Source organism: Bombyx mori, chromosome 23, assembly GCF_030269925.1.
Source record: "Bombyx mori chromosome 23, ASM3026992v2".
Classification (NCBI taxonomy): domain Eukaryota; kingdom Metazoa; phylum Arthropoda; class Insecta; order Lepidoptera; family Bombycidae; genus Bombyx; species Bombyx mori.
The window spans coordinates 1,730,118-1,742,213 of NC_085129.1; the positions used below are offsets into that span (position 1 = coordinate 1,730,118).

General features: G+C 38.7%; 1 protein-coding gene across 1 annotated transcript in view; it reads left to right on the forward strand.

The window, feature by feature from the left end:
• Nucleotides 1-269: 269 nt before the first annotated feature.
• Nucleotides 270-12,096, forward strand: part of LOC101745328 (muscarinic acetylcholine receptor DM1) — a 72,080-nt gene continuing 60,253 nt past the window's right edge. Inside the window, exon 1 of the mRNA XM_021347541.3 lies at nt 270-416. The gene's annotated coding sequence lies outside the window, so the exon portion shown is untranslated. The remainder of the gene's footprint in view (nt 417-12,096) is intronic.

Below are 12,096 nucleotides of genomic sequence, written 5' to 3' on the forward strand. Positions count from 1 at the left end.
GATACTTTGGCCAAGTCCCGTCCTTCCAATTAAAGAGAACAGCGGAGGCTGCCAAGTTCCGAGGCGTTTCACCAGTCGACATTGTTTACAGTCTTGTATCGCTATCAGGTCACCTACGACCTTGTGACCTCTGCCCTCGCACCGCTCTCGGCACCATGCGTGCCCGTAACAAAACAGAGGGAGCTAGTTGCCTCTTCAACGCATGTCCGAGCCTGCGCAGTGGCCAGAACTCGCCCGGGCTTTCCAGTGAATGGAGCACGCCAGCTCGGGGCGTACGTGTCCTCCGGTGACTCCAGCAGAGTGATGTGAGTGACGCCGGGTGCAGTGCGTAGTGTTGTGATGGTCGCTGCGTGATCGGAGCGATGGCCGAGCGCTCGATTGAGCCCGGCCACACCACACCATGTGCGGCCCCGTAGGTAAGGAACTCAAGGTCACCCCGTAAACAAATCTCCGGTGTCACCCCTTCATCATTTCCGAGGATCGTTTACGGCCGTTTTGGCGCTACTATATCATTTATCTCGGTCGCTCCAAAATTGCCCTAGTCGTAATGTCTGAAATGACACGGAACGCACACGGTGGTTTTACGATCGCAAGGCACGCCGGGCCAGACACCGTTTTACTGGGCGTATGGCCGCCTGAGACTCGTCACATATAAATTACGTGTATTTTAGTGGATTACCAACATAGAATCTCTCACGTTACAACTGTCTTACCAACATTTTATAGCGTAATTATTTCTCCAAGAATTCTTTGTTAAATCATTTGATTTGGCAAGATATACTTTTATTTTTGAGCACCGTTATACTGTCTGTGTACTTGAGATGGGAAAAGGATGAAAACCAAAAGGATCATTTTTCATTTCGTATTAAGCTAGCGTTATATATTTATGCATCTATTGGAATGAAGAGCAGGGAATCGCGGTAACTTTGTGTCTATCAAAGTAGTGAGGGTTTTTAAGAGCTCTCAAATTTTCATGCTTTATTTCTTTGCATAGGGGATGTTTTTACATCTATAGAACATGCGAAGACGAGAAAAGGGTTCTTACATTTACTCAATTTTAAAGAGGAAAGGTTCCATCTTGAATTACATACTCAAATCTATCTACACATGTATATCTTCATACATTTCTTCTTCAAACGTTCATTGCTGATGTCTATGAGCGACGGTAACATTTAACATCAGGTGGGAAGCATGCTCCTCTGCCTACAAAGACAATAAAAAAAACACAGACATAAATATATATATTTATTTGACTGACTGCTTGTTTGAACTAAATGCTTCTGCTATGTTTTTTATTTTTTTTATTGCTTAGATGAGTGGACGAGCTCACAGCCCACCTGGTGTGAAGTAGTTACTGGAGCCTATAGACATCTACAACGTAAATGCGCCACACACCTTGAGATATAAGTTCTAAGGTCTCAAGTATAGTTACGACGGCTGCCCCAGCCTTCAAACCGAAACGCATTACTGCTTCACGGCAGAAATAGGCAGGGTGGTGGTACCTACCCGCGCGGACTCACAAGAGGTCCTACCACCAGTTGGCTTAACCACTGAGGGTTTAAATCTCATATCTTTGCAACGAGTTTCTCTACACAAATTACATAAACCTACTTATTGTTAGAAATAAATTACGCACATATACACAAACAATTCGCGTTTTTGAAAACCTTACCCCGGAAATGGTGAATTAGACGTTAAAGGTTTGTATGGTCACTTTTAAGGAAAGCGTGAAAACTACTATTTAAGTTTAGGAAAATATTTATAATTATTTACAATTATAAATTTGTCGTATTGTGTTCAGGTCAATTTACTGATTTACCTAAGCGAAGGAGAGGCGCGCTAGTCAGGACATAGTGATGGCTAAAGCGCTGAATTTAAGGGCAACCTTCGTTCATGATATTGAGAACATTAATATCTATATACTCACTCGTATGCAACTAGCGACCCGCCCTCGCTTCGCTTCGGGGAATAATGCCGTGAAGCAGTAATGCGTTTCGGTTTGAAGGGTGGGGCAGCCGTTGTAACAATACTTGAGACCTTAGAACTGATATCTCAAGGTGGGTGGCGCAATTACGTTGGAGATGTCTATGGGCTCCAGTAACCACTTAACACCAGATGGGCTGTGAGCTCGTTCATCAATCTAAGCAACAACAAAAAAAAATGTTTTTTTTTTTTATTTCTTTTATACAGATCTGATATTTGCAGCACGCATTCTGTCAATGTTATGTCAAACACCATAAGATTACATTACACTGGTTAAGTTTTCTTAAATTTTCTAATTTGCGCGTAATTTTCTTATTTTTTTTTCATAAGAACCTACCCCTAACAAAAACATAACAACCAAACACAACAAAAAAAGAATTGTCCAATTTGTTGCCGGCGTTCTGAAGTTATGGTCGTACATACATTACGGAGATTAATTTTTATATATATAGATAGATAAGGCCACCAGCTTCTAACGTGGAATGACATACTTCAGTTTTCGTTGGCAGAAATATACATCATAGTCCAATATTTAAAAAAACACAGAGTTACATTTAATTTATTAAACTTACTTTAAACGAGAATGTCAGGATTTTTATTCTCTTATACTAATTGTCGAGCAGCACTGTCTTATCTATCTTACGGCCTGGCCACGGGGATCGGCGGTGCGAACAGCGAAGCGGTGGACGAGGCGACCATTCGCGCAGCACCGTTTGCAGGCCACGGGTACTCACGTTCGCCGCCGCGACTAGTAAGGAAGTCCGACAGCGAAATGTCTATATCGAAATTATCTCGATATTGCTTACAAATTAATAGCTTTTTGGTTCAGGACCTATTATTTGGAAAATATTGTGAAGTACATGATTTGAATAAGAATCGGAGTATACCTAAAGATGGAGAATTCCACAAGAAGTACGAGAAATACTTTGGGTGGCTAGACTTCCAAATATTTTTATTGCTTAGATGGGTGGGTGGGATTAGCTGTTCCGGCTGGCTGCAGATAAAAACGAATATAGAAAGCTAACGGCCAACCTTCAGGATTGAAGAGGCACTGGAAGAAGAAGAAGAAGATGGGTGGACGAGCTCACAGCCCACCTTGTGTTAAGTGGTTACTGGAGCCCATAGACATCCACAACGTAAATGCGCCACCCACCTTGAGATATAAGTTCTAAGGTCTCAAGTATAGTTATAATGGCTGCCTCACCCTTCAAACCGAAACGCATTACTACTTCACGGCAGAAATAGGCAGGGTGGTAGTACCCACCCGTGTGGACTCACAAGAGGTCCTACCACCAGTAATTACGCAAATTATAATTTTGAGGATTTCATTTTTATTACACGATGTTATTCCTTCACCGCGGAAATCAATCGTGAACATTTGTTGAGTACATATTTCATTACAAAAATTGGTACCCGCCTGATAGTTAGGCCACGACGACTTTAAAAATAAAAAATAAAAAATAAATAAAAAATAAAAAAATTTCGGCGTTAATTTTTCGCGGCGAAAACAACTAAACTCATTTAATCACTGTACTATTCGCCGCGACTACCGCTCGACTCCGTGGCTTGCGCCGTCCGTATTCATGCATTTGTTTTGCTCGCCCGCCGCATCGCGCGATTCGCTCGGTACATTTCGCCGGTCGCTTCGTCGGTCGCCGGTGCGCGTGGCTTGTTAGGTACATTTCTATGCGCTTGTTTTAGTCGCTAGACGCTTCGCCGTTCGCACCGCGCGAATATTCGTATCGGCGAATGTCCCGTGGCCAGGCTGTTAGAGCCGCTTTGAAGTCGTCATTTGTTCCATTTTAAGGGAAAGTCTTTAATCTAATATATCTTCACTTTGATCTTGTATGTTCAAACATGTATATATATTTCTCATTTAAAAAAATATTTTTTTATTGCTTAGATGGGTGGACGAGCTTACAGCCCACCTGGTGTTAAGTGGTTACTGGAGCCCATAGATCTACAACGTAAATGGGCGACCCACCTTGAGATATAAGTTCTAAGGTCTCAGGTATAGTTACAACGGCTGCTCCACCCTTCAAACCGAAACGCATTATTGCTTCACGGCAGAAAAGGCGGGGTGGTGCTACCTACTCATGCGGACTCACAAGAGGTCCTACCACCAGTAATTACGTAAAATATAATTTTGCGGGTTTGATTTTTACTACACGATGTTATTCCTTCACCGTGAAAGTCGATCGTGAACACTTGTTAAGTACGTATTTCATTAGAAAAATTGGTACCCGCCTGCGGGATTCGAACACCGTTGCATCGCTAGATACCGGACGTCTTATCCTTTAGGCCACGACGACTTCAATTATTCAATACACTTCAATCATGTTACGTAATGTTCGTGCAGTTTAGAATATTAATCATTGAGTCTACGCTAGTTTTTACGCTGATTGATTGTTATGTTTCAATGCTTTAAGGCTTCACGTATATCTACATTATACAAACTATGTATAATCTATACTAATATATAAATCTACGGTGGTTTTTACGGATGTTCCGTTATAACTACTGAACCATTCATCCGATTGACTTGAAAGGTGATATCCATGTAGAAAATAAATGTACTTAATGGATAGGCTAATATTTATATAAGTGTTGGACTCCCTACACCAGTTACGGGGCGTTAATGATGAGAATCTTTGTGGCGGTGAGAAATAATAATGTTAATTTTAAATGCCCAGCGATGCGGACAGGTACAGTTAGTCGTTTATAAACAGGTTCTTATCACTCTTTTCACATATGAAAAATTTTAATATCGAAATTTACTGTATAAATATTGGTAAGAACTTGTTAAATAATAGTCCGTGTAGTTAGTGTTTCCATGTGATTTTCGTAATGTTCTGAGAAATAAATGTCTTGAATCTTGTTAGTGTAGACGAGAAGGCGTCGTAGCTCGCAGTAGCGTGTCGTAGCTCGCTTGATGCTCACGGTGCACTGATAGCAAGACACCAAGGTGCGAATAAATCAATTGTTACACCAGCGTGCTTAGTGCGAGCTTTTTAACTTCTCGATCGCGTAAAAGTTAACTCAAATTTGTATGGAGTTGGAATAGCGCCCATAGCGGCAAACGAAGGGAAGCTGTTCCAACTCCATACAAATTTGAGTTAACTTTTACTCTATCGAGAACGTTATAAAACTCGCTCTAAGCAAACAGGTCACAGGAGTGTGGCTGAATTGTGTAGCTAGTTCACAACACGTATTTTCAGTACTCAAATATATTATCAGTTCTAGAATTTAAGTTCCTTATTTTTTTGGGCTGATGATCGTCAATTAAGTGTAGTGTTTAGAGGTGGGTGGGTGACATACTGTCTTACATGTTATCTGATAAACAGTAGTACAAACTTGTTAGTAGTATGTAAGTAATTACACAGAAGACCTTTGACCTAAATTCGCAAGGGAAAGTAGAAGAATTATGTTTTCTCGGACTATTGCAGCTTTATATCGATATAATATTGTCGAGCAGTGTTGGTTGATGTCACCATTCCTCATGACGAGAACCTCGTGAAGGCAGAAAAGGACAAATTAATAAAATATTTAGACCTGGCCCACGAGACTACCGCCATGTGGCATGTTGATTCAACCATCATTGTTCCAATAGTTGTATCGGTACACGGCTTGATAGCGAAAAGTTTCGATCAACATCTTAAGAAACTTTCGTTATCCAGCTGGGTTAAGGGCCTAATACAGAAAGCAGTTATCCTCGATACTGCACGCATTGTGAGGAGGTTTCTCACTCTGGAGTCCTAACCACTGGTGGCTTGTGTCGTAGACACCGCCATCAGCGGCAATCTATTTTTATATCGTGTTTTTTAAAAATTGTATTTTTAATATATTTTTTAAAAAATATTATGTAATTAATAAGATTTTAAATAAATATAAATAAATAATAATAATAAAGCCTTTATTCAGACAAATACATTTTTTTTTAAATATACAATTATTATTTCTTTTCTTTTTTTTCTTTTTTTTTACTATGTTTTAAGTAAGGTAGTGGTATTAATATTAATAAATTTTTTGTGGAAGTTTTTTTTTTTTTACCTACATTATTATTAGTTTTTATCTGTTTGTCTATTATATATCGATATTAATCATAAATAATTTGGATCTGAAAAATAAAAGGACGAAATTTCAACAAACAAAAATATGCTGTCAGTTCGTATGCATTACAGCATTGTTCTAAGCGCTGGTGACGTTTTCCCTTGGCGTTGATTAAAGCTTGTGAATAATGGCCGCTGTAATGGCCGCTTGCTCGAGCTTATCTCTTCTCATTCAACAAGAGGCACAGACGTCCTTGTGGTGTTCAGCCTAGCTATTAACAACGAGATCAATTTAAATCGCACTGTAATCTGATAATACGTTCATCTTTTGAAAAACATTTATGACATTGTAAGAATAAAAATCATCCGGACATTATGAGAATTTCTTTGATTTTTGAGAGCCCTTGACAGAGTTTAAACGATTGTTACATTTATTAAACTATAACTATTAAGTTCTGATAGTAGAATGTAAATATATAATATAAATTTAATAGTAACGCAATATTAAAACCTCTCAATATAAAAATGTGAGCACAATTGTAAAAACAATAATGTATTCTGTCATCGGAAAATGTAAAATTATGAAAGTCTAGATTTGAAATTAGAAAAAAATACTATTGTAAAAAGGCATTTATGTGTTTAAGCAGCTTTAGTGAGCTTGGGTTCGCCTAGTTGGTTACAGGAGCCTATAGACATTCAAATGTGAATGTCTTTGGCCACCTCAAGATAAGGAAGGGATTGAAGTGTTAGTTGTGATTCACAACAGTTTTTCAACCGTTCAAACCAGAATAAAGGCAGCAAAATTGGGCATAATGGTGGTCCACACCCGTGTGGACTCACAAGCTGTCCTACCACCAGTAATTACGCAATGCCCTGCCTATTTCTGCCGTGAAGCAGTAGTGCGTTTCGGTTTGAAGGGCGGGGCAGCTGAGGTACTGTTGTGTACAACTGAGATCTTGGAACTCTTATCTCAAGGTGGGTGGCGGCATTTACTTTGTAGATGTCTATGGGCTCCAGTAACACCAGGTCGGCCGTGGGCTTGTCCACCCATTTAACCAATAAAAATCTTATAAATACCTATGTCACTTCATTTGCTCCTTTTAGCAATTTTCTTACATCAGCCGGTATTATGCAGTGGCTCAAGTTAATTATTTAAAGTGACTTAATAAAGATGCAATTAATTACATTTCAATGCAACCAAACAAAATTTTAAAACGTAAAAGAAAGCAAAATTCTTTATAGTCAATAAATTGTATCAAAAAAGGAAATGCGAACATTAATTATTCAGTGGTATATTAGAGATAAGAACAACTGATCGAATTAGTGTAAGAATTATTGGTAATTAGTCGAAAAGTAGTGATTTTTAATTATTAAAATGTGTTCTTAGTTCATTCCATAGGTTGTCAGTCAAATAAACAATGTTATATTATAAATTACTTAATAATTGTTACAAGGAATGAATAAGTTGACATGATACAAAAATAATCTCTGAAAAGTGGCTTGCTTTCTTTTTAAATTAATTTTTTTGAAATTGTTAGACTTCCGAAGTAATTTAAGAACATAAATGAATTTACATGAGAATGTTATACCAGCTTTATATCGACTTGTCAAATTGGTAAAAGTGTGTAAATTCTATTTTTATTAATGTGTGTGGCAGCATTTTCGGCATCTACATCGTTCGCATTCGTACTTCTAAAAATGATCCGTCAAATTCCTGAAGGCCCTCGAATAGTATGTTCACAGCATATAATTCGGGGACTTTAGAAATTTGATGGGCCACATTTCATCTATGAAGAGAAACGTCGAAGAAAATGGTCACGCGCGGAGAGGAGTTTGAAGATAATTTGCTCGAAGATAAGTGGGTCATTAAAGCCCATTAGAAGTTACGAATACTCTTTCGGAGCGACTAGATAATATAAAAAGGTTTCATTATGCAGAATGTTGAATCATAAATGTTTTTATTCATTACGCTTCAATATTCGGAATTTAGAAAAAAAAAAAATACTTATTGGAAATATACGGAAGAGGTGAATATTCTTTGCCAATATCAACTCTTAAGTGGAATAATACTGAATAGCACGATAATACGCTAGGAAAGTTGGAAGTGAATAAAAGATAAAAAAGGAACAAATTCCACTTTTTTAGTTTTATTAACTACGAACTTACGATTTCACATTTTTTTATTCTATTGTACTATTGATTCAAATAGTCTGAGTAAAGCCTTCTTAACCAAAATAATCGATGTTCTGCAGATGGATATTTGCCATTGAATCGCGCTAATTACAAATTCAACAAATTTTGCATGTATGTGTATTAGACTGATCATAGACAAGAAGATTGATACCAACATGACAGTACTTTGACAACAACATCGACTGGGCGGGAGTTCTTTAATAGAAACTGCAGATGAAAAAATACACGGGAATCTCTTGCACGAGAAATAACCATTCGATTTTTCCTATGACAAAAACATAAACTGTCATCTTACAAACAACGTATTACAAATGTGTACTCAATTGATTGTAATAATTATCTAATTAGCCTAAGGTTTTTCGTAGCGACATTGACTATTTATATTTTCTATAACCTGAAAGTGTGTAGGTTCAAATTAATTCTATGTTATCATAAAAACGTGTTGACATGCCATGAATATTGTATGAGTTCGGTGGAAACTGTTTTGTCGATGTTTGTCGTTTCCTGTTTGTTTGGAAATCATTTACAACGTTTACCCTTTATTAAGCTTTTTACGATCATGAAGAAATCGGCATTGAAAAACAATTTTGATTCGCGAATTTTTTTCTTATACAATCTATGATGTTGTTATGAATTTGTTAATTGTACGGACTTTTTGGCGGGAACGTGAGGAGCAAATTGTTTAGTATCTATGCAAGTGCACAAACGTGGGAAAATGAGATAAAGCAGCTGGATGTAGCTTCTCGGGTTCTTCCAAAGAGAATTGTCAAATAACCACAATTTTGTTGAGATTTTATTTCATCCCATTTCACCCCTTTCATTTAATTTCATCCCAATTGATTAGTCTCAAATTAATCAACTCATTTCGTTTCATATCATTTTTCATATTATAACAGAATATATTATAAAGAAAATATAAGAATTGGCTTAAAGGTATCTTTACAAATCCAGAAAAGAATTAAAAACAAGTTGTACACTATATGTCACATTTATGTCAAATCTCATCTGCATCTCACAGTTTAACAAATTTCTACTTTTTGGCGGACACGTAAGGTGTCAAATGCACTGTAGGTATTGTTCTTTTGCTTTGTTAATTCAGTGTTTCTTCAGGCTTGAACAGGTAATTATACCTTATTAACTCTGAAAGTACACAAGTGTAAGAATATGAAACAAATCACTGGAAAGGTTTTCCCAAAAATCTTGGTCACCGATCTCGTCGAAGATTTTGATTTGCAATTTAACCCCTTTTTTTTTTTTTTTTTTTTTTGGTATCGATGGGGAATCCTAGTCTTTACGGATACCCTGCCGACGGGGGTCGGACCGGGTTATGTCGGACTCCGCGCCTCCGGTGGAACAAAGAGGAAGAAGTCGCGAACCGAGGTCCGCGCCCTCAACCAATTGGTCCACGGAGACTACGCCTTTAGAAAGGCGCGCTGGGCTAAGTTCAGCTCTCGCCAAACCCGCCCAGCTTAACGACTACCGACTAAACCCCAACGAGCTCCTCCACTCCGGCTGGGCGGGGACCCAGGTACCGCCATGTGCGCGCCATAGGCCCGCCTTCGCCGGCTCCCACCCCAATGTTACGTTAGGCGGGATCTGCCACCGGGGACTTCTTCCCCCTCTCATCTCCACGACTCGTGAGGGGCGCACCGGAGCCACAGCACATTTATTATTGCAATTTAACCCCTACGACACAGCCAATTCAGTTTCTCGACGGATGCTCTTAGTGGGTCACGATTTCCATTCCGTGGTATTACTATTGCTAGGGCGAATGTTAGGAAACTCCTTGGGCTAAGCCCTGTGAGTTCGCTCACCAGTCAAGTAAACTCAGAATAAGCTCTCGAAGGTTCTACTGGTATGAAAGCAGACAAAAAAAGTTTATTAAATGTTTATCATTTTTCTAAGACGTTATTCTATTTCATCTCACTCAACACATTAAAAATAATAATACAGAATTAAGATTAGGCAGAAGAAAGTTAATCAGTGTAGATGTTCCACGACCACCATGACTGTTTAGTATTCGAAACATCGGAAATCATAAAATTAGATTAATAAATCATAAAAATGAATTCGTTTTATTAGTTTCCGATTCATGGAAATCGAAGAAAATATTTAATAAACAAATTCTTTTAAGCATTATCAACTATAAAATTACCTACTTGCATTATATTATGATGTAGAAATTTTATTATTTCATTAACACGAGCGTAACTAAATGCAAAGTTATAATTTCATTTTGCAAAATGAAGGCCGTCATTCTGTATGTAAATCCGTAGCTTACTCCTGACTCGAAATTTCAACGTCGGAACGCGAAGTGATGTTTCAACCCGTTTTAATAATACGATTGCGAAATATGACAGACGTAAAGGAGAATTAAAATGTACCGAATATTCGTTTTGTACTCTTTTGACGTTAAAAGCGCGCGCATAGATGACGCCATGAGTTCTTTGCTCACCCGGGGGTTCAAGTCATTTCGGATGCTCCCGATCCACTAACGGTGCTTTTAGGTACCTCAAGCACCCGTCATCGTTCTCGTCGAACCCGTCGCTTGCGAGGAAAGGCTCGACAAGTAAATTAACCCACAGACACAGCCCACTGAGTTTCTCGCCGGATCTTCTCAGTGGGTCGCGTTTCCGATCCGGTGGTAGATTCTGCGAAGCACGGCTCTTGCTAGGGTTCGTGTTAGCAACGTCGTCAGGTTTGAGCCCCGTGAGTTCACTAGTTAAGGTTACGCTGAAATAGCCCTTCAAGACTATCGGCTTAGGTAGAACTAAAAAAGAAAAAAAAAATCCCAGGGTTAAGCAATTATAGTATGATACATTGCGGCATAAAGATGAAGGTTTTGACAGACTGAATTAGATGCAGAGTTCTGTCGTGAAGAACTCAGGTGGCGTCCTGTGATTTCGCATGGTTAGGTACCACGACCTATTTCCGCCCGTGAAGCAGTAATGCGTAGCTTGATGGACGGTAGCATTCACGTTTTGTTGTCTGTGAGTTAAGTATTCATTGAACACTTCACCCATTTTACATTATATATTAAACAAAGTGAATTACTTAGAATTGTCATTACTAAGTTCATAATGCGGCCTTATTTTCTTATTTCAACGGCAAATTCCGTGTTCCGACTTGAATATCAGATATCCGTTTCTTTAATCTAGAACTTTCCTCGTTGTTGTTCTTTATTGGCTTTTTTCTTAGATTCTAGAGGGGACGTTGACAGTATCTGTGAGGAAGCTTTGAATCGCGTTCTTCGCGAATTCGCGAAATACGAATGTGAGCCGAGTTTTTTTTTTTTTTTATTGCTTAGATGGGTGGACGAGCTCACAGCCCACCTGGTGTTAAGTGCTTACTGGGGCCCATAGACATCTACAACGTAAATGCGGCACCCACCTTGAGATATAAGTTCTAAGGTCTCGAGTATAGTTACAACAGCTGCCCCACCATTCAAGCCGAAACGCATTACTGCTTCACGGCAGAAATAGGCAGGGTGGTGGTACCTACCCGCGCGGACTCACAAGAGGTCCTATCACCAGAAATTACGCAAATTATAATTTTACGGGTTTCATTTTTATTACACGATTTTACGCCACGACGACTTCTCCACGTGATCTATACTAACCTGAACCAATCTCTTAATTTGAATATCAGGATGTCTGTTAGCGTTAGCGAAATTCACGTTGTGGTCTATAGGCTATTTTGCTCCTAACAGACATAAAGGTGTTTTGAATATATAGGTAAACAAAGTTAAATGAACCCCGATGATATAAGATATATGTACCCCGAAAAAGCCCGCCAGTAGACATAAATCTTTTCACGTCCAATCATTAAAACAGAACTCAACATAAACATGTAGCACTCACGCGTAATTAAC